Raw genomic sequence first — 21,186 nt, forward strand, 5'->3', positions numbered from 1 at the left:
AGACAAAGAAGACAGATGAAGCAGGGAGAAGTCTTTTTTGTAAATGTATAGCTAAAATACATATCATCTTAGATCTCAAGTAGAAAACATGTCTGGTTATCCTTGAAAAAGAAAACAGTTAGGCAACTTGACAATTGACTTGTTAGACGGCATTGTTCCTGCCATACATAGTAACAGTTGTAAGACATACAATAGAGGGAACCTCTACATCAGCGTTTCTCAACCATTTTTTGCTTATGGATCCCTATGATTCCTATTTTACTCTACTGGGCCTCCACAGCTATTCAATGTATATAAAAAGGATCCTACTGTATTTATGTAATTAAATATTATTAGGAAATGTGTAGAAAAAAATAAAAATATTTTGTGTATTGTAGTAGTATAAGCAATTTATTGCACATGAATTTTAGTAACAAAATCTTATATGAACTCACAAAGGCCATATAGACCCTGGTTGAGAATCTCTGCTCTACATGATTACTCAACTTGCAAGAAATAACAACCAAAGCTTCCTTAAAGCATATCCTGACACCATAAACGGAAAAGGAAGGACACATTGAATACAGTCCAAGGTGTATTATTAATTACAAACACTGGTTCTAATCCCATCACTGAAGGTAAGCAACTTCAAGCCTAGTATAGTTTGACAAGTAACAACTTGAGAAACCTATGTGCAGGAAGTAAAACCTTTAGTTTTTAAAGGCAGAGTCCCAGTTGACCACAGTGTTTGGCTGAAACCAGCAAAAAGCAAATACAAATAAATAAAAAGATGAGATGGTCACAGTTAGTGTACATTGATCATATAACTTCCCAATCAGGACTAACTGGGGGCTAACAACAGCAAAAAAAAACAGCTGTTTAAGATAAGTTCAACAATACTTAGATATGGTGTCCTTATCACTAGCAATTGTTTGATTACACTACCTGATTTATAGTCACTACTTGGTTATCGAAATCACAAACACTTGCAATAAAATTTTCCTTTCCAACTCATGTTTTCTCTACAGGCCTTGCATCAACCATATTCATTTTACAAGCCTTAAAACATCAAGTAACTGCTCTTCCTTTCCTGATCGAGCTACTGAAGAGAATCTAAGAACACCCACTATAACAGAATGAGTGTATGTGTGGTGAGTGATTTTATAACTAGATACTGGAATATATTTTAATGCTTATAAAGTGTGAATGCAAACTATTTGGTGTTTATACTATCAGAAGTTTCTACAGAATAAGACTTTGTATAACAACTAACTAGTGTCACTCAATATGGAAGCTTTCCTACCAACTGATTAGATTCAAATAATAGAGTTTGTGTACTTCTTTTATGCATTTCCTTACTTCCGCTTCAATGTCTATGCATTCCATTCAAATAGTAATGACATGTATACAGTGTACATATTCTCATGTCTCTCTACGATTTCTTGCTTGCCTCTGTGAAATCTATACCCATCTCTCTCTCTCTCTTTCTTTCTGTCTCTCACAGACATACACACTCTCACATATACAGATGAACATATATACTGACAACTGCATGTATACAAATACATTTATACATATATACCTAGGGAAATGTTTGTTATTAGAAAACAGAAACTGAACATTAACCATACTAGCTATACCTAGTTATACTGTTTGGTATTACTTGGCATAGTTAGTATGATTGAATAATGAACTAGCTTCTTAGACAGGACTTAGTATTGGTTTCTTTATCCTTAAACAAATACAAAAAAACCTCTTCCACTGGTCTAACTACTAGTTTTATCAAGAACCCGAACATCTATTCTAAAAAGTGAATAAATAAAGATTTCTCATCTGTTATCTTACAACCTGATGTCCCTTGACCCAACAAAAGAGCTTCTGTATGTTCAAATGACCTGCTCTAAATAGTAGCCAGATTACCTTGCCTAGAAACAGTAGAGGTTGGCAACAGGAAGGGCATCTGGTGATAAGAAGGGCACATAGCCTCGTTAAATGATGATGATGATGATAGTAAAAAACAAAGAACACACTGGACAATGTAATCATAAATTTATGAAGAAATGGGACTATTGTTGCTGGATTGCCTTTGTTCAAAAGCAAGCTCAATTAGAGCCAGCCTGAAAATTAAAAAAAACAGCAAGATAAAAAAACAAAACAAAAAAAAAAACAAGATAACTGGAAGAAAGTATTTTGGTCAGAGCCATAGATAACAAAAGTGAGACAAGAAAATCTTTTAGAGAAATATGAAGTGAAAGAGAATTCTACAGTCAGATTGGTATTCACTTAACCATAATTTAAGCCCTACAGTTCCCAGATTCTAAATGATGCCCACTGTAATGAGACAACATAGTTAAATGTTACAATTTCTATGTCTTTGCAATATCTACACTGTCATTTTTATATGGTAAATTCTGAAAATTTATTTCAGGGATGTAAGTGTAAATATTCCATGACATGCTGGTTCATGGCTGAGATCCAAATTGCAGGTAACCTTTCAACTTACCCTGAAATGAGATGCCAAAATGTCATGAAAACTGAAATGCATGTGCATCTTGTGGAGGTTATGGGTATAAAAATCAACTTGAACTGCGTTCCTGGCATTCATAATTTTGATGCATCAGGTATAACCTGATTGGCAGCAATGCAGAGCGAACAAGCAATTGGCCAATTGCAAGCAGGGCAGTGTGCCCAGGTTGTTGCAAAAGCTTACAATGTTCATGTCAGCACCATCTATTGCCTGCGACAGCGATACAACACCAACAGCACTGCAGACTGTGCCCACAGAGGGCACCCCTGAGTGACCACGCCCAGGCAGGACTGCTTCACCCACCTGCAACACCTCCATGGTTGCTTCAGACTGAGCGGTGTGACAGCTCACAGGACTATTGGAACTGGACAGCGACCCATCAGTAACGACATGGTACAACATTGACTGGCCGCCAACAACCTGCATTGCCGTTATCCTGCTCGAGGGCCTGTCCACACCACCCGCCAGGCACAACTACAGTGGGCTATACAGCACCAACATTGGCAGCATCAACAATGGAGGTCGATAGCCTTCTCTGATGAGAGCCAGTACTGTGTTTTCACCTCGGATGGTAGAGTGAGGGTGTGGCATAGGAGGGATGAACGCTGCAGAGATGCATGTGTCATGGAGAGAGACGCGTGGGATGGCTAAATCATCATGGTTTGGGATGTTATAAGCCTGAATCTAAGAACTGGGCCCCATGTGTTCCAAAATGTTGGTGTGAGCAGAGGGAATGGCATCACAGTGCAGCGCTATGTTGACCAGATCCTAAGACCTCACATCATGCCCTTCTTTGCACATCACCAGAGCCATGTGTTCCAGCATGACAATGCTCCCTCCCACACGGTCAGGTTCACCATGGACTTCCTGCATCAGTACAACATCAGAACCATGCCATGGCTGGCTCCAAGCCCAGATTTGACCTCAAATGAACACCTGTGGGATGAAATGTAGAGACAGCTGAACCAGGTGGTCCCAAGGCTGACAACTTGTGTGGAACTGGAGGCAGTTTTCCTCAGCCTGTGGGCACAAGTACCAATAGCTTTTGTGAACCACTTCATGCACTCCATGTACTGATGGTGTATGGCCGTTTTGGACACCCAGGGAGGGCATACATAGTATTGAACATGTCTCACATCCTACAATCTCGATGTGTTGGATCTGCCTGCTAACAGAACACATGACAATGACCCATAGACTGTAGTCAAAGTGCATCCAAGAAATTGACATTATCAGATTTATCAAAATTTATCTCTGACATAAGGAAATTAAAACATATTTCACAGTCACACATGTCATGCATTTCTTTTGCGCTTCAGTGTATTGTATAAAATCACCATTATTTCAAATCTAAACACAAATTTCAGAATAATTAAGTAACAATAACCATAGAAATTCCATGGTTATTTTGAAAATCAGAAGCCTGTTGGACATTTATAGAGAACAATTATTGTTTTAAATTTAATTTAATTCTTGAGAAGGTGTGAAGTCCACAAAGACTGTAGATGTGGTATTTGGATAGACCATCTTTGAAAATCATATTCTTTGCATATACAGTTGTTTCATAAAGACTTGCTTGTTACCTCTTTAAACCTTGAGGATTGTTAGCTGTTGCGTTTGTCTTTAAATAATGAATGACTGTATTAGCTCTAACAAAAGACTCTGCAACATTGTCCATGAGAAAATACTAATTTGTTTTTTTTTTGCATCTTTCTATTGTTAAATATATACGACAAAACACTTTAAACAATCTTAACTATGGAATGAAATCAAAGATTATGTATCTCTTATATTTCTTTAGCATATGCTTGCATTAGTAATGCTATAATAAATCTGAATATGATGTACTAAATCCTTGCTGGGCTTGAACCAACATTCCCAGAGAACAAAGAATAGTAGCTGCTCTGGAGGGCTATAGATTCTAAAAGTATATATCAATAATATACTACACTTAATTAAAATATTTCTTAGGCAATTATCTTATGAATAATATTGATAATATAAATGTGTCTGTAATAGATTACGTCTTTAATTTTATTGCATAGTTTATTAGTCAACTGTCCCACAAATAAACATATCTATCATGAATTATGTCTGTGGATTCGTTCCATAGTTTCTCAGTCAACTGTTATGTCTTGAATTTCATTCCATATACCATAGCAAAATAATATTATTAATTGATACTTAACATGTACTGAAATACAGCAGAGCAAATGTTTTTTGTTGATGTTGCTATTGCTATTTATTTTCCAGATAATTTTTTTGTTTCTTTTCTAAAGTGTCATCTAATATACCATGGCAGATTTACTGGCTCTAATTTCAAGAAGTCAAAGTTCATATCAGTTTAGAGCTGCAGGAGAGTGTTTAATTGAAGGTTTCTTTCTTTTTAATTTAAATTTAATTAAAACTGATGGAGCCAATATGATTAAAACAGGAGAGATGTTATAGAAGAAACAGTGGTGTGATGGGAAGAGAGAAAAAGGTAAGGTGGCATCACAGAGAGAGAGAGAGAGAGAGAGAGAGAGAGAGAGAGAGAGAGAGAGAGAGAGAGAGAGAGAGAGAGAGAGAGAGAGAGAAAGAGAGAAGTAGGAAAAGAGAAGATATGGAGCAAAAATGAAAGTAGTGGTGGTTTGCAATAACAGTGATAGATGGTTGCATGTGTGTGTGTGTGTGTGTGTGTGTGTGTGTGTGTGTGTGTGTGTGTGTGTGTGTGTGTGTGAGTGTCTATTAAGCATATGCATTCATTTGCTGGAAATTAAAGTTTCTCCATATTTCCCAGGCCCATGAAGCATCACCAAGCTGATATTAATGGCAAGACCAAGAACCAAAGGGCACATTATCTAACCATAACAGAAACAGTATGCCAAGCCATTAAACAGGTTATTAGTTTTCTGGTTACACTTTATAACTAATCTGAAAAATATTATATGAAACCAATACTGTGGTGGAAGATAGGAAGGAGTAAAAAGATAGGAGTTCCAAACAAAATGCCTTGCAAATCCCACGAAGGTCAACTTTGTGATTCATCCAACAGATGCTCAGTAAAATATATACCAGTCAAGTATGGCAGTTGCTTAAACTAACAATTGTGATCTTGTTATGTAAAAAATGGCCAGATTGTTGCAAAGATAAATAAGCTACACAATCAGACAGTTTTGCATTTAAATTAATATCAAAAGAATGAAGTGAATCAGCTATGACCTGCTGTTAACACATACAAAGAAGTCAATGTTATTCTGTTAAGATACAGTCCCCCCAGGCTTTACACAGTTTCATAAATACCAGAATCAACTGTTAGCAAGTAGTAGATAATAGAAGCAATGGCTATGGACATTAGAACATGGTATGTATAAAGACATTGTCGCAATGAATACTTAAGGAATCATAATGTTATGGTTAATTTGAAATCTAAAACCAGAATGGTAATTTGTAGGGCTATGCACAATAATCTTGCTTCAAAGTCAATAGGAAAAACAAACACACAAAAGGAACTTTTTCTCAAAATATGTTGTCAGTATTTGATTATTTTCTAATACTATTAACAATTGATTCATTTGCATTGCGTCCTTTTTTTCTATGTTGGCATAGGTCGAATGTATATTTGAGGTAATATTTTACAGGCAGATGTGCTGTCCATCAATCAACCTTACCATTTTCCAAGTTATGGAATCTTTTTTTTTTACATGCTGTTATATAAATGATTTTAGCCACCAATATCTTCAGGGAATATTTTTTAGTTATATGGGTATAAGTTTTCAAACACATTACATAGTAATTAATTATATGCTTTGTATTTTCTGTAGAGTCTATGCCATATGTCATACACTGATTTTGCTTGACACATCATACAACAATTAACATATATTCAAATAACTTACTAAAACAACTAAAAAAAATAGAAAAATAATTTTACTTTGAAATTATTGATAAAAATTTGAACTTCCTTGAGTCAATAATTTTGTAAGATGCACTCAATTAAACAAAGACATCTAAGTTTTTGGTGGCTGGATAGGTTAACTGAAGAGTGGTTAAAATAGTAGTATGCAGTAGGTCTTAGTGAAAAGATTGTTAATACTCAGAAGATGACTAAAACAAGTATGATCTGAGATAACAGTTGTTGCAAAACTAATTAATGTGTTTCTGGTTTAGACCAGCTTGTCAGATGATGTTTAGACTGGTAAGAAGGCATCCTCCTAACACACTGACACCAACTCAGTTGGCTGGTAAATAACTTCAGTTTGGGGCTGGTTCAGGGAAGATAGTAATAATGGCAGGCACAGAAAGATAACATGTAGAATAAGGTGAAAATGTGGCTACACATATGCCAAGAATGCCAAACAATGAGAAAGCCAAGAAGAAAGCTTTCAAGAAACAAAGACATTCAATTATAATAAAAGCCAAAAAGGTGTAAGATGCATGCTTCAAAAGAGTTTAATCCTGAACTTAGAACAACAGTAAACAAAACTAAAAATAGTTTTATTTTTAACTTGAAAAACACAAAAACTGCAGTAAGAAACTCCAACAAATATATAATAATAGAGCTGGTATAGTTTGATTTTTCAGTTTTGGTGAGAAATAATAAAAAAGAATGTAAATTGTTTTCATCTGAAAAGCTATAAGATTGTAACCTGATACTGTAAACATGAAAAGAAAAAAATTAGTGTGTTTATAAAAATACCAATCTCAGGTTACATATGCATGACACAGGTTGGCAACAATATTTATATATATATCATATGTAAGCCAATTCATGGAGCATACTTCTATGTAAACAGACTAATAAGAATTAATTTCTCTACACAACATATCAACAGATTTATAGTTATAAAAGGGATCAACATATCAAATGTTTAATTTGTTTATTAAGTTGCAAACCGATTTGTTTGATCTCTGTCTTCTTCCTTTTTTAAACAAGTGAGAATGTTGATAAAATACAAAGCACTAAAATAGATTGTCCAGCAAACCAGTTTTTTTTTTTTGATTTTCAGTTTCATGTTTTAAATATTAATGACCTCTAGGGACAGTGTATTTTGTTATGCAACCATAATATACTACAAAGTATATTAAACATGTTTTTAAGTCAATATAAGAAACATTATAACAAAATCAGTGCTGGCTATGATTTCTATAGAAAATCTGTAGAGATAACTTTAACAAGTGAAATTTTATGTTTGTATATTCACTCATCAACACCACACACTCTCTACTGAGCCATAACCCTCTCTCGGTGACAACATCTATGAGCAATAAATAATACAGATCATAATCTATAAAGAGCAATTCTTCTAACAATGATACTCCAACATAATACACTAACCTCTATCTTTACTTTAATGTTAGCAACAAATACTTAGTCAATCTTTTGTTTTCTCTAAGGAAAACAAAATTTTTTAAAAAATGGGATGGATGAGGAAATTTCATCCTGTGAAGCTCAAACTAACTGTTGCAGGTTACAATCTGAATGGTGAAAACTTGCATAATGGTAACATTTTTAAATGGCTAAAGGAAATTTTGATGATGTCTATTATAGAAAAATCATTTTTAGTTCCAAAACCTCCAAGTTGTCCAAATGCTTTAATCTAAAGAGATGTGGTCTTTAGTAGCAAAGTCCATAAGGTGTTGAAAAGTTATCCAAGCTAGATTAATGTTTGTACACGTTTTTACTTGGCAGTTTGTTTACCTATCTATCATTACATTCAGTTTTGGAAGGGCAGTATTTTCAACATTATCACCCTCTCTGAGCAGTTGGAAAATATAGTGAAAATCAGGTCTCACACACATTTCTTTTCAATTCAATAATTGTCTGTTGTCTGCTTAATGCTTCCACCCTTTAAGGAAGTGTCTAATCAGATAAAGTAGACTTGATAAATTCATTATATAAGTTTGGTGGGTGAGAGATATGAATAAGTACTATAACTCTGTTCTAAACTTTTTCAACATTCTATATATCTTATTGTAGATAATATGATTGATGAGACAGTTTTATCTATTTAGATATTTCTAATTCATTAATAAAGACAACTATTTACTGAGATATACTGGCTACTTATTCAGTTATCTATTTTATTCATATTATTGTATCTCTGCAAAGAGAGTAGTCAAATTCTCAGAATTTTACTCAGGTTTAAATTTCCATATGTTGCAGGTGTTAACATAGTTGAATAGTGGATAAACACAGCAGATATTTGGGTCATTAGTTAGTTACTATTGAACCATACGTATTGAGAAAGTTCAACAGCACTTAAGCTTTAATATAGCTGGGTACAATTGTGATAACTGGGGCATGATAGATAGCCATGTTAGATAGATTAACAATTTTGAGATCAAATACCTTCCCAACAATGACCTGAAGTCATGACAAAAGCAAACCACATGTTGTAAGAAAGAAATGTTGAAACTAGGTAAGTAACAGGAGGCATCATTCCATCTTTTCTCAATGAAATTTTTTTTCTTAATTTAAAGAACTATGATGAACTATGCACATTGATTTCAAACAAAACTGAACTCTCGAGAAACCTACAAATTATTCCTACTTCACAAAATGAAACTTTGTTGACCAACAGGTGATAGTCCAAGGTTTAGGAATTCTTCTTGTTGGCAAGGTCCTAGGTTTAAATTTGAAAATTTTAACTAATTTTATTACTTGTTCAAAGAAGATTGGAGTTTTACCACTTTGTAGAGTTACATTAGGTTGAGAAGATAGTGTGCTGGATGACTAACTAAAAGATCATACCTTATATTCTATCAATCATACTTTCCACTCCCACATGGGTAGAATCAGCAGTTTGTAAGCAGCTGTGTACTGTACAGCATGTCAATAAGAATGCCAAGTTCAAAACTGACCTAAGTAAAGACAGTACAATTGGAAACTTCTCTAGCATTCTTCCTCAGACTAAAGTCTCCCAAATCGTTTCCTCTGGTCTTGAGTCTGATTGCTAGTATTGAGTGATGGTGATTAAGTAACTGGTCACCTCACCTTAAACTCACCACACATGCTATTATCCACCACCAAGTGAAGATCATTCACAACTGTCTAAGATTCCAGAAAGACAATATGAAAGATTTCTGCTATGTAATTATTAGATATTATAAAAGAGAGAAAAGTTGTAACAAGCTCAATACTAGACACACTACAATTTGTTTCTGGTATATTAATCACATTGTTTTATATCTCTGCTAGATAATGCACTTAAAACCAGAGCAACAAATCTCTAGCATAGCAAAATGCTCTGCATCAGTCTAATATTTTGAGGAGAAATAATGCAATAATTCAAATTATGGATAAATGTAAATATTTTTAACATAAAGGTATATCATATAATTTAGCTAAGCATTGTAGCAATTAATTCACAGCTTTACTATATTTTTAAAATCCTGATTCAGATTGTTGGCCTATGAGTCTGACCTGGCCAATTACACATAAATTTTTCTCCTTGAGCAAGACACTTCACTCAACTAAAATATAATTTTCATTACAGAAAATGTTATGTAACGAGAGACAGACTTGAGAGAAAAGTCTATTTGGAATAGACAGGGCAAACAGACTGTTTTACTAAGAATATATATCTATGTATATACATACTTATGCGTACACACAATTACATATATGTATGTATAAATACATTCACACTTTTATGCATTTGTTAGGATATACATATCATTTAACACCCTTTTTCCCATGCTGGCATGGATTGGACTTTGCTGGTATGTATTGGACATGAAGTTTCAGGTGTGGAAGCAAGGTCTAGAATTGAAGGGCCTTAGAGTCAACCAAGCTAAAACCAAAATCCTAATAAGTAGGAAGGTAGATAAAACACAAACCCCTTCAGGTAGATGGCCCTGCTCAGTATGTAGAAAAGGAGTAGGTAGTAACTCTATAAGATGTACCCGGTGCAAGCTATGGACACATAAGAGGTGCAGCAACATCAAAGGCAGGTTAACTAGCAAGTTAGTTTTTGTTTGTGGCAGATGTTCAGGTGCAATAAAGACTGTAAACAAACAGGAAACAACTTCTATCTCATTCCAGGGTGAAAAACTAGAGGTAGTCGATAGCTTCCGCTATCTGGGCGACCAAGTTAGTACTGGGGGTGGGTGCGCTGAAAGTGTAGCTGCTAGAATAAGAATAGCCTGGGCAAAGTTTAGAGAGCTCTTACCCCTGCTGGCGACAAAGGGACTCTCACTCAGAGTAAAAGGCAGACTGTATGACGCATGCGTACGAACAGCCATGCTACATGGCAGTGAAACATGGGCTGTAACTGCTGAGGACATACGTAAGCTTGCAAGGAATGAAGCCAGTATGCTCCGTTGGATGTGTAATGTCAATGTGAATACCCGTCAGAGTGTAAGTATCTTGAGAGAAAAGCTGAACATTAGAAGCATCAGTTGTGGTGTGCAAGAGAGACGATTGCGCTGGTATGGACATGTGGTGAGAATGGATGAGGATAGCTGCGTGAAAAAGTGCCACACCCTAACAGTTGAGGGAACCCGTGGAAGAGGTAGGCCCAGGAAGACCTGGGCTGAGGTGGTGAGGCAAGACCTTCGTACATTGGGCCTCACCGAGGCGATGACTACTGACCGAGACCTTTGGAAATGTGCTGTGCGTGAGAAGACCCGGCAAGCCAAGTAAGATCGTTGCCAGTGCCCCTGGACTGGTTCTTGTGCGGGTGGCACATGAGATGCACCATTTTGAGCGTGGCCGTTGCCAGTACCGCCTGACTAGCTCCCGTAGGATTTTCGAGCGAGATCGTTGCCAGTGCCCCTGGACTGGCTTGTGCGGGTGGCACATAAAAGACACCATTTCGAGCGTGGCCGTTTTCCTGCGGGTGACACGTAAAAGCACCCACTACACTCTCTGAGTGGTTGGTGTTAGGAAGGGCATCCAGCTGTAGAAACTCTGCCAAATTAGACTGGAGCCTGGTGTTGCCATCCGGTTTCACCAGTCCTCAGACAAATCGTCCAACCCATGCTAGCATGGAAAGCGGACGTTAAACGATGATGATGATGATGATGATGATGATATGGGTTATGCTTAGAAGAGATGCACATTATCAGAATTTTCAAAATTCTCTTTCAAATTATCATTTTTTGGTTTGATTTCATTATTATAATATATACAGACCCCACTAGAGCTGGTGTCACATAAAAGGCACCCAGTCCATTCTGTAAAGACAATCCATGCAACCGTAAATACCATGCCAAAGCAGATAGTGGAGATTGGTGTAGTTCTCTGGCTAACCAGCTCTTGTCAAACTGTTCAACCCACGCCAGTGTGGAAGACAAATGTTAAATGATAATGATGATGATGATGATGATTTATATCTACTTATTAAAGTGGAAAGATTATCAGAAAAGCCATTTCTATTCATTTTTTTTTCTAATATAAAATACTGTACCGTGGAGGCGCAATGGCCCAGTGGTTAGGGCAGCGGACTCTCAGTCATAGGATCGCGGTTTTGATTCCCAGACCGGGCGTTGTGAGTGTTTATTGAGCGAAAACACGTAAAAGCTCCACGAGGCTCCGGCAAGGGATGGTGGCGAACCCTGCTGTACTCTTTCACCACAACTTTCTCTCACTCTTACTTCCTGTTTCTGTTGTGCCTGTAATTCAAAGGGTCAGCCTTGTCACACTGTGTCACGCTAAATATCCCCAAGAACTACATTAAGGGTACACGTGTCTGTGCAGTGCTCAGCCACTTGCACATTAATTTCATGAGCAGGCTGTTCCGTTGATCAGATCAACTGGAACCCTCGACATCGTAAGCGATGGAGTGCCAACAACAAATACTGTACCAAGGGCTTTCTATTTCTCATTCTACTATATATATATAAAATGCCTCAGCTCCCTGCCATGTATCTCCTAAAACTCATCTCCCTATCACTCAAGGTCTTCCACCCATCATGCAACCTATGCCTAAGGATTTTCATAAGACCTATCCATGTCCAATGCACTCTACCATCACCCTTTGTCTATTGCAAATCATTAGTCATTACTCCCTCCTCCTCAGGCCACTTTGATATTGTCATCTGTCACATTGACTATTGTTCACCTCTCACTTAAAATACCCCGTCTCTCCCATCATACTTGTCCACACCGGATCATTCTTGTTCTACTGTCATACTTGTCAATTACACTTGTTACATCTATCATTTCCCTCTCACCTATTCTTCTTCACAAAGTTACCTAGAGTGGACATGCATGCCTTAGAGCAATGAAGACTCTTTATTCTCACACTATACAAGACAACTAACTCCCTTTGTGCTGGTATCCTGATAATATGCACCCAGTACAATCTCTATGAACAAAGAGAGTGAAGGGCTGAAAGGAATCTTTAACCTTGTCTTGTCTTGTTGGGGACTTGACAATCTTTCTCGTGCTGGTGCTATAAAGAATTGTACCCAGTATACCCCATAAAGTTGTAGATGACAGGAAGAATATCCAGCCATAAAAACCAGGGCAAAATGAAACATACAAACAAGACATAGCTCCCTAACTCAATTAGAAAGGTAACAATTCCTGATCTGAAAACAGACTCAAGCTGTGACAATCCTTCCAACCTATGCTGCTATAGAAAAACAACATAATTTATACAGATATACATAGACACACATCCACGTGCACATATATTTCACACACTGACACACACATATGCATGTATGTTTATATATGTGTGTGTGTGTGTGTGTGTGTGAGTGAGAGAGAGAGAGAGAGAGAGAGAGAGAGAGAGCATATAATTTTAAAAAGCAAGAGTTAGCCTACTAAATATAATTCATTATTGCCTCTTTATTCATTTTTCTGTTTTTTTTTTTTATGTGACAGTCAATAGATTTTGTCAGCTAATTATATGGGCTACAACAAGGTAACAGAATAGTGATTGTTGTCAAACAATTATATCTATAGTTTTGTTACACAAACAAATAATGATATATATCATGAACCAAAGAAGGAACCACTACACAGTCACTCAGACAAGTGGAATATTTAGGCTGGATATGGCTGGTTTAAATGCTAAAGGATTAAATCACTTCTTACCATCTTAAATAAGGACACACTAGATAATGTAGTCATATATATTCCTAAAATTACAGGAACCTCACTACTTCCTATCATTTTATCATTTCCTTACTTCTGATTTGATCAGTTTTGACTTGTGGTTTAATGACAATGACAACTATCACAAATCAAAGAGTGAGCCTCAGTTTAGTTGCTCAACCTGCTAGAAATAGAAGTTAAATCTCCTCAAATCACACCCTACTGTCTTTAAAAAGAGAGGGTATTTTAAATAATGTAGCCTTAGATACATCTAACCCTTTAGTGTTCAGATTAGTCTGTCAAATATAATGTTTATTTGTTCACATTGTTTTGAATAAATTATGCATTATCTCACAACTTCTAAATTTCAGTGACATGATTGTTTATTTTAAGAATGACATTGTAAGGTAGGTGCAAGAGGCTGGATCTGATCAGTTTGAACATAAAACAGGTAGAATATTTGAGCTGAAAATGGCTGGTTTAAATACTAAATGGTTAACCCACACTGAGCCTACTTAATCAGGACTACTCACAAGGGGCTAAAGAATAATGATATCTGCACACAGCAGGCTTCAACATATAAACTGTTAGGTTCTCAAAATGAAATTGTTTTATAGCAGAATGAAAGTGTTGGATAAAATACTTTGTGGCATTTCTTTTGGATCTTTACATTCTGAGTTCAAATCCCACCATAGTCAATTATATCTTTTATCCTTTTAGGTCAATAAAATAAAGTACCAGTCAAGTACTGGAGTAAATGATTTAGGCTGACATGCTCCCTTCAAAAATAACTAGTATTTTTTTCTGCTTTATTTTTTTTTCTTCATAATTTATTCATAAGACCATTATTATCTAATTGTCTCAATTGAGTTAGCTCAGTCTAGTAGCTTCAGTGGTGTAGGTTAGTGTTGTTGTAGTACTGTTATAAAGGCTATGAGTTAGTCTTGTAATGGTCCTGTCTTCCAAAGGCACCAGGTCTGAAATTTTGGTGGAGGGGCCAGTTGATTACATTAACCTCAGTACCTGATAGGTACTTAGTTTACTAACCTTGTAATGATGAAAGTCAAAGTCAACCTTGGCAGAATTTGAACACAGAACATAAAGACATTCTGTCTAGTGAGTTAGTCTTGAAACAATACAAGTTCCATCTGCAACAATCCTTTTTTTTTTTCCTTCGGGTAGTTTATCTAAGACTATAATATTCAATGTATCCTTCCTTTTTAAGAGTAGGGTGTAATTTGAAGAAGGTTTGTCTACTATTGCTACTAGGTTATGGAACTGCATACAGATTCAGTCACTTTGCTTGAACTCTTCTCACTTAAGTTGGCTGGTATAGATTTTTGTTTCTTTCTAGTGCCTCTTTATTTTTTTTAAATTACTTTTTTTAGAAGCACTGAAAGTAGACTAAGGCACAAAAATAATGTTGGCTACAAAAATAATGTTAGCCTGAATATTCATCATCATCATCATCATCATCATCGTTTAACGTCCGCTTTCCATGCTAGCATGGGTTGGACGATTTGACTGAGGACTGGTGAACCAGGTGGCTACACCAGGCTCCAATCTGATTTGGCAGAGTTTCTACAGCTGGATGCCCTTCCTAACGCCAACCACTCGGAGAGTGTAGTGGGTGCTTTTACGTGCCACCTTCACAGGAGCCAGTCCAGCAGCACTGGCAACAGGTCTTCGCAAGCCGAGTTTCTGTGTCCAATGAGGGAGACGAAGTTGGCATGGGTGCCATCCATTGAAATTAGTTTGATATTGTTTTTTTGTTTTTTTTTGCTACCACATAAATATATTTCATTTGAATTAAATGTGCTAATATCTAATTAATTATTGATTTTGCATATAAATGCCATTTCCATATGATTTACTCTCTGGAATATATCAACTCCTGTACAATATTGTACAACTGCTTTGTGAGTCTGTCATCAATACTTCAGCAAATACAATGAAATCGATGCTTTGCTGTAGAGGTCTAAGAAGACTGAAACATGTCTAGAGTTATCTCCACTTGCCTGAATAATTAGAATAATATTAGTCATTTAACAAATGCCACCTTTTTTTTCACAGCATAATTATTTTTATCAGCATTATTTCATGCTCCTTGCACTATGAAAGTCCCCTTCTTTTATAAAAATGGAAGCTATGAACAAAACAGTAAGAAAAAAAAAAGATTTTTTATCTAAACAAGTGAAAATAAATGCAATAAAAAGAAAGATAACATATTGTAGATTCAATCTAATTCGAACCTAGGTGAAAGAAATATCTCTCTTTGCAGTGGAATTCTGCTTGTTTTTTCCAATTGACTGACTTCATCAAACATAAAACTATTCATTCTGCTTCCAATCAAGTGTCATAAAAGACTCTTCACCATTGTTTGGTTCAGTGAGATTTATTCTTCAGAGAGAATTCTGCCTATTCACTGTAGTGGTGGCAGTGACAGCAGATCAGTGTGTGTGTGTGTGTGTGTGTGTGTGTGTTTGTTTGAGATGGGGTGGGTGAATGATGCCACACAAAATAGCTACTAGCAATAATAAACATTGACAGTGGTGATGGTGGTGGTGGTGGTGGTGGTGGTGGTGGTGACAAGAGTGTTTGTTAATAGTGGCAAGGGTGGTTTTTGTGATGAGAATAGTGGGCAGTGGTGGTGGTGGTGTCGGCGATCATGTGCATGCACACTTGGTATGGTTGCAATGATGATGATGATGATGATGATGATGATGATGGTAATGCCACTACTGCCATCACTACCATTACATCCAACAATTAAAACAACAATAGCAGGCTGTAAATAGAACTGTTGTTGCTGCTGCTGCTGCTGGTGATGATGACAATGACGACGATGATGATGATTCTTATATTATTTATAGGCTATTGTTGTGCAGCACAATGCTACACTACTTGTTAAGTACTCTTTGCTTCATCTCCTTTTACTTAATCACTGTACTTCCACACATACACAGCATGTCTTTATTGATGCTGAGTGCTGCAGCTTCTCTGTTGAGCCAAAGAAGAAAGCGGACTGGCCTGTGCATCATACACATGCACACACAGAGCGTTCCACTTATTTGTATCTAATATTTCACCACTGTTCTTCCCCATTCTGCACCACATCATCCACCACACACCACTTAGTCTGAGCTATTTCCTAATAGTAAAGTAATTTGCACTGCTAATCTGTGTGGCAGGCACTGATGGTAATGAAAAAGTCCCCCCCCCCCCTCTCTCTGTTTCTTTGACATTTTTTTTTTTCTGAACTTATAAAAACAATTAATCCCCTTTGCAGTTTAATCTGAAAATTTACCCACTGTTTATGGCAGAATCAAACTGCTAAAGAAGCTACTTGATAAGTGAATTGCTGCTGAAGTGATAATCATTACTCAGAGCGCATCTATAGTGAGTATGCATTCATAGATACATAATGCCACACCATGGATTGCAGTCATTATAGTCTATCATCAATATGTTTCCAGTAACAAGGCAACAGATGTGTGTGCATAAATACAGTCACTTGAACACAACACCACACTTAAGTATAACACTTATTTCATGAAACCCAGAGGCTAAACGCTAACCCTAAACTTCAGTAGGTTAACCGTAATTAGAAGTGAACTTGGAGCACATAAAGAAAACCCTGTAAGGCATTCAATGTGGTGTTCCTCAACTGTTTCTGATACTCTGCTTGTGACAAATATTGTCACATCTCTTCAAAGTCTTCCTAAATTGTTCCAGGTGACTTACACCAATCTTCTGATTTATGTGGATGTCACATCTTGAATTTCTTATCATTGGACATCATCATTATCATCATCATCATCATTATTATTATTACTATTATTATTATTCTGCCAAGGTCGACTTTGCCTTTCATCTTTTCAGGATTGATAAATTAAGTACCAGTGAAACACTGGGGTTGATGTAATTGACTAGTCCCCTCCCCACAAATTCCAAGCCATGAGTCTATAGTAGAAAGGATTATTATTATTATTACTATTATTAATATGAAGGCAGCAAGTTGGCAGAATTGCTAGCACGCTAGATGAAATCCTTAGTGATATTTTGCCCATTGCTACATTCTGAGTTCAAATTCCGCTGAGGTAGACTTTGCCTTTCATTCTTCTGGGGTTGATGAAATAAGTACCAGTTGAGCACTGGGGGAATGATGTATTTGACTTAGCCCCTTCTCTGAAATTGCTGGCCTTGTGGCAAAATTTGAAATTATTATTATTACTATCATTATCTGACAGCAAATCCTGCTAAGGTCAACTTTGTCTTTCATTCTTCTACAGTCAATAAAATAAGGTGTAAATCAAGTAACGGGATCGATGGTACTGACTAACTCCCTTTACTCAAAACTGCTAAACTTATGCCTAAATTATAACTATTATTATTATTATTATTATTATTATTATTATTATTATTATTATTACTAGTACTACTACTATTACCATTATTATAATTAGTGGAGGCGCAACAGCCCAGTGGTTAGGGCAGCGGACTGGCAGTCATTGGATCGCGGTTTTGATTCCCAGACGGGGTGTTGTGAGTGTTTATTGAGCGAAAACACCTAAAGCTCCACGAGGCTCTGGCAGGGGATGGTGGCGAACCCTGCTGTACTCTTCCACCACAACTTTCTCTCACTCTTACTTCCTGTTTCTGTTGTACCTGTATTTCAAAGGGTCAGCTTTGTCACACTGTGTCACGCTGAATATCTCCGAGAACTACGTTAAGGGTACACGTGTCTGTGGAGTGCTCAACCACTTGCACGTTAATTTCACGAGCAGGCTGTTCCGTTGATCGGATCAACTGGAACCCTCGACGTCGTAAGCGACGGAATGCCAACAACAACAATATTATTATTATTATTATTATTTTTTTTTTTTAAACAGTTTTGTGTGATTTTTTGCTGCATCACCAAGTACATCTCTGTGTTCCTGTGACAAATGCAGCATTGGTTTTTGGTATGGAATCGTATTATGCAACATTTTATATGGAGTTTGTTGTGGGGTTTGTTTTGATACTCTGAGTGTTATTTTAATGTTTTTTGGGTTTTTTTTTTATTTGTTGTTTAGATTATACTAATGATTGTGTCTGTTTGCTGCTTTGATGAGTAAAGTAATATTGCTATGGGAAGTGGAGTTTCCAATGTTTTGGACAGAGCTTTTCTTCAGGGTTGAGCTGACTGGGGAAAAGAAAGACAGAAGACTTTTACATCCTCTGTGTTTGAGCTACTAGCAGCAAATGATAGGAAATGCATAATGATGTCAGAGATCATGCACTGACAGGAGAGAGGAACTGGGTGAGATAGAGAGCAGGAAAGAGAAATAAGAAGAGGGTAAAACCTTCCTGAATTCTGAAATATTCCTGGATAGATAGATTAGAATGACTAGCTGAGATTAATGCTGATTATGTCTGGTTTAAATTGTTACAGTGGCGGTGCAATGGCCCACTGGTTAGGGTAGCGGACTCGCGGTCATAGGATCACGGTTTCGATTCCTAGACCAGGCGTTGTGAGTGTTTATTGAGCGAAAACACCAAAAGCTCCACGAGGCTCCGGCAGGGGATGGTGGCGAACCCTGCTGTACTCTTTCACCACAACTTTCTCTCACTCTTACTTCCTGTTTCTGTTGTGCCTGTAATTCAAAGAGCCAGCCTTGTTACACTGTGTCACGCTGAATATCCCCGAGAACTACTTTAAGGGTACACGTGTCTGTGGAGTGCTCAGCCACTTGCACGTTAATTTCACAAGCAGGCTGTTCCGTTGATCGGATCAACTGGAACCCTCGACATCGTAAGCGATGGAGTGCCAACAACAACAACAAATTGTTACAACTCAGATGTATCTGAGTAAAAAAGAAATTCTGGAGGAAAGATGAAGTACTAGTGAAGGTAAAGGATTTGTACAGGATCTGTAGTGGGTGGATTGATGCATTATATTGATTGTAATCAGAGAAGAAGCAATTGCTTTGAAGAAATTTAAACCTTTCATAGCTCTATTTCTAACAATAGACACTCTAGGCATTTTAATTAAGTTTCAACAAAATCAAGATTTTGGATATTAAAAACGCTACAGGTGCATTAACTCAGCATTTTTAATTATTGGTAATTGTTGTTGTTGTTTATCATCCATGATTAAGCAGAGTAGTAATTAAAGGCATTCCAGTTATGGCTGTCCCGTATGTTTATGAATTCAGTCTCCATTTTTCAATGTTGTCTTTACTTCTTATGAAAGTGGGAGCAGGATTTAAGGGAGGTTTGGCTATTGATTTCTAACAGATTAAGTAATTTTACTTAGAGCTTCATATTACCTTATTAGGCTATTTATTTATTGGCTGGTTTTTAAAACATAACAAAAGACAACCATTTATCTTCTGAAATCTCATTTTATCATCCAAGTAATACGATTTCAATTAAAATATCTACCAATCTATCTATCTATCTTTTATATATACATACACACACACACACACACACATATATAGATATATATATATATATATATATATATATATATATAATCATCATCATCATCATCATCGTCTAACACCCACATTCTATGCTGGTATGGGTGGGATGGTTTCACAATAGCCAGCCAAGCAGAAGCCTGCACCAGACTTCTGTAACTGTAACTTTCTGTGTCTAATTGCATGCAGAGAGTGAATGTGTGCTCTTCTTTGCTGTCACGTCTCACGAATGAACTGTTTTTGGACTGAATAGTGACTGGTGACAAGAAATGAGTTCTCTATAAAAATGCCAAAAGACAGTAGGTAGAGAAAGGAGAAACATTGGCACCTGAAGCTAAAGGAGGTCTTCACCCATGTAAGGTGTTGTTATCTGTTTGGTGGGATATGAAAGGTTTAGTCCACTTTGAACTTTTAAAACCAAACCAAACGATAACAAAGGAGATCTACTGTGAGCAGCTTAAGTTAGCAGTAGAAGAAAAATGACCATCTTTGGTTTCAAGACAAAAGGTATTCTTCCATCAGGGTAATGCTCGGTCATATACAGCGAGGATGACACTCCAAAGGCTGGAGCAGTTTGAATGAGAAACTATGCCCCACCCACCATATTCACTGGACATTGCCCCATCTGATTATCATTTATTCTGCAGTCTTCAAGATCATTTGGATGGAAAAAATATGAATTCTTTAGAGTATTGTAGAAAATGAAGGAGAATATATTTTAGATTAAAAAAGAACTTTGTTTATCTTAATTTTGAAAAATAAAAGAAGTATAAAAAACCACATTATTTATGGGATGACCCAATATATATATATATATATATATAGGGTGTTTTAGTAATATGGATGAGTAGATGATGCATATTTCAAAATATGGAGAACTTTGAATAAGCCAGTAATATGGTACTAAGAGCAGTCTGGAGGTTGAGGTGGTAGATTAGAATTAGTAAAATCAGTCCAAAATACACATATTCTCATTAATCACACATGCTTTATGTTCTACTAACTGAACTCTCTGACTTTCAAGCAAATTCTCAGTATTTTCTATTCTCTTCTCCTTTATTTAGATGTCAAAGACAGAATCACTCATTCATATAATTCTCTCACGTCTTCAAGAAAAATAACAATGTCAAGAAGCAGAAGAAAATTTTTTCTAACAAACAAACAATGAGGTAAAAAAAAAAAGC

At 36.5% G+C, this 21,186-nt stretch overlaps 1 protein-coding gene and 1 long non-coding RNA gene across 2 annotated transcripts in view; one reads left to right on the top strand and one right to left on the bottom strand.

Annotated features, from left to right (window-relative positions):
* The window catches only part of LOC106874285 (calcium-dependent protein kinase C), a 284,775-nt gene that overhangs the window by 154,574 nt on the left and 109,015 nt on the right, over window positions 1-21,186 (bottom strand). The gene's annotated exons all lie outside the window — the stretch shown is intronic.
* On the top strand, window positions 8,811-21,167 carry LOC149136520 (uncharacterized). Its single transcript, XR_016241021.1, has 2 exons — window positions 8,811-8,907; window positions 21,067-21,167. It is a non-coding gene; the product is annotated as an uncharacterized LOC149136520 (long non-coding RNA).

The sequence above is a fragment of the Octopus bimaculoides genome, chromosome 3 (genome assembly GCF_046866305.1).
Source record: "Octopus bimaculoides isolate indiv1 chromosome 3, ASM4686630v1, whole genome shotgun sequence".
NCBI classification, from domain to species: Eukaryota; Metazoa; Mollusca; class Cephalopoda; order Octopoda; family Octopodidae; genus Octopus; species Octopus bimaculoides.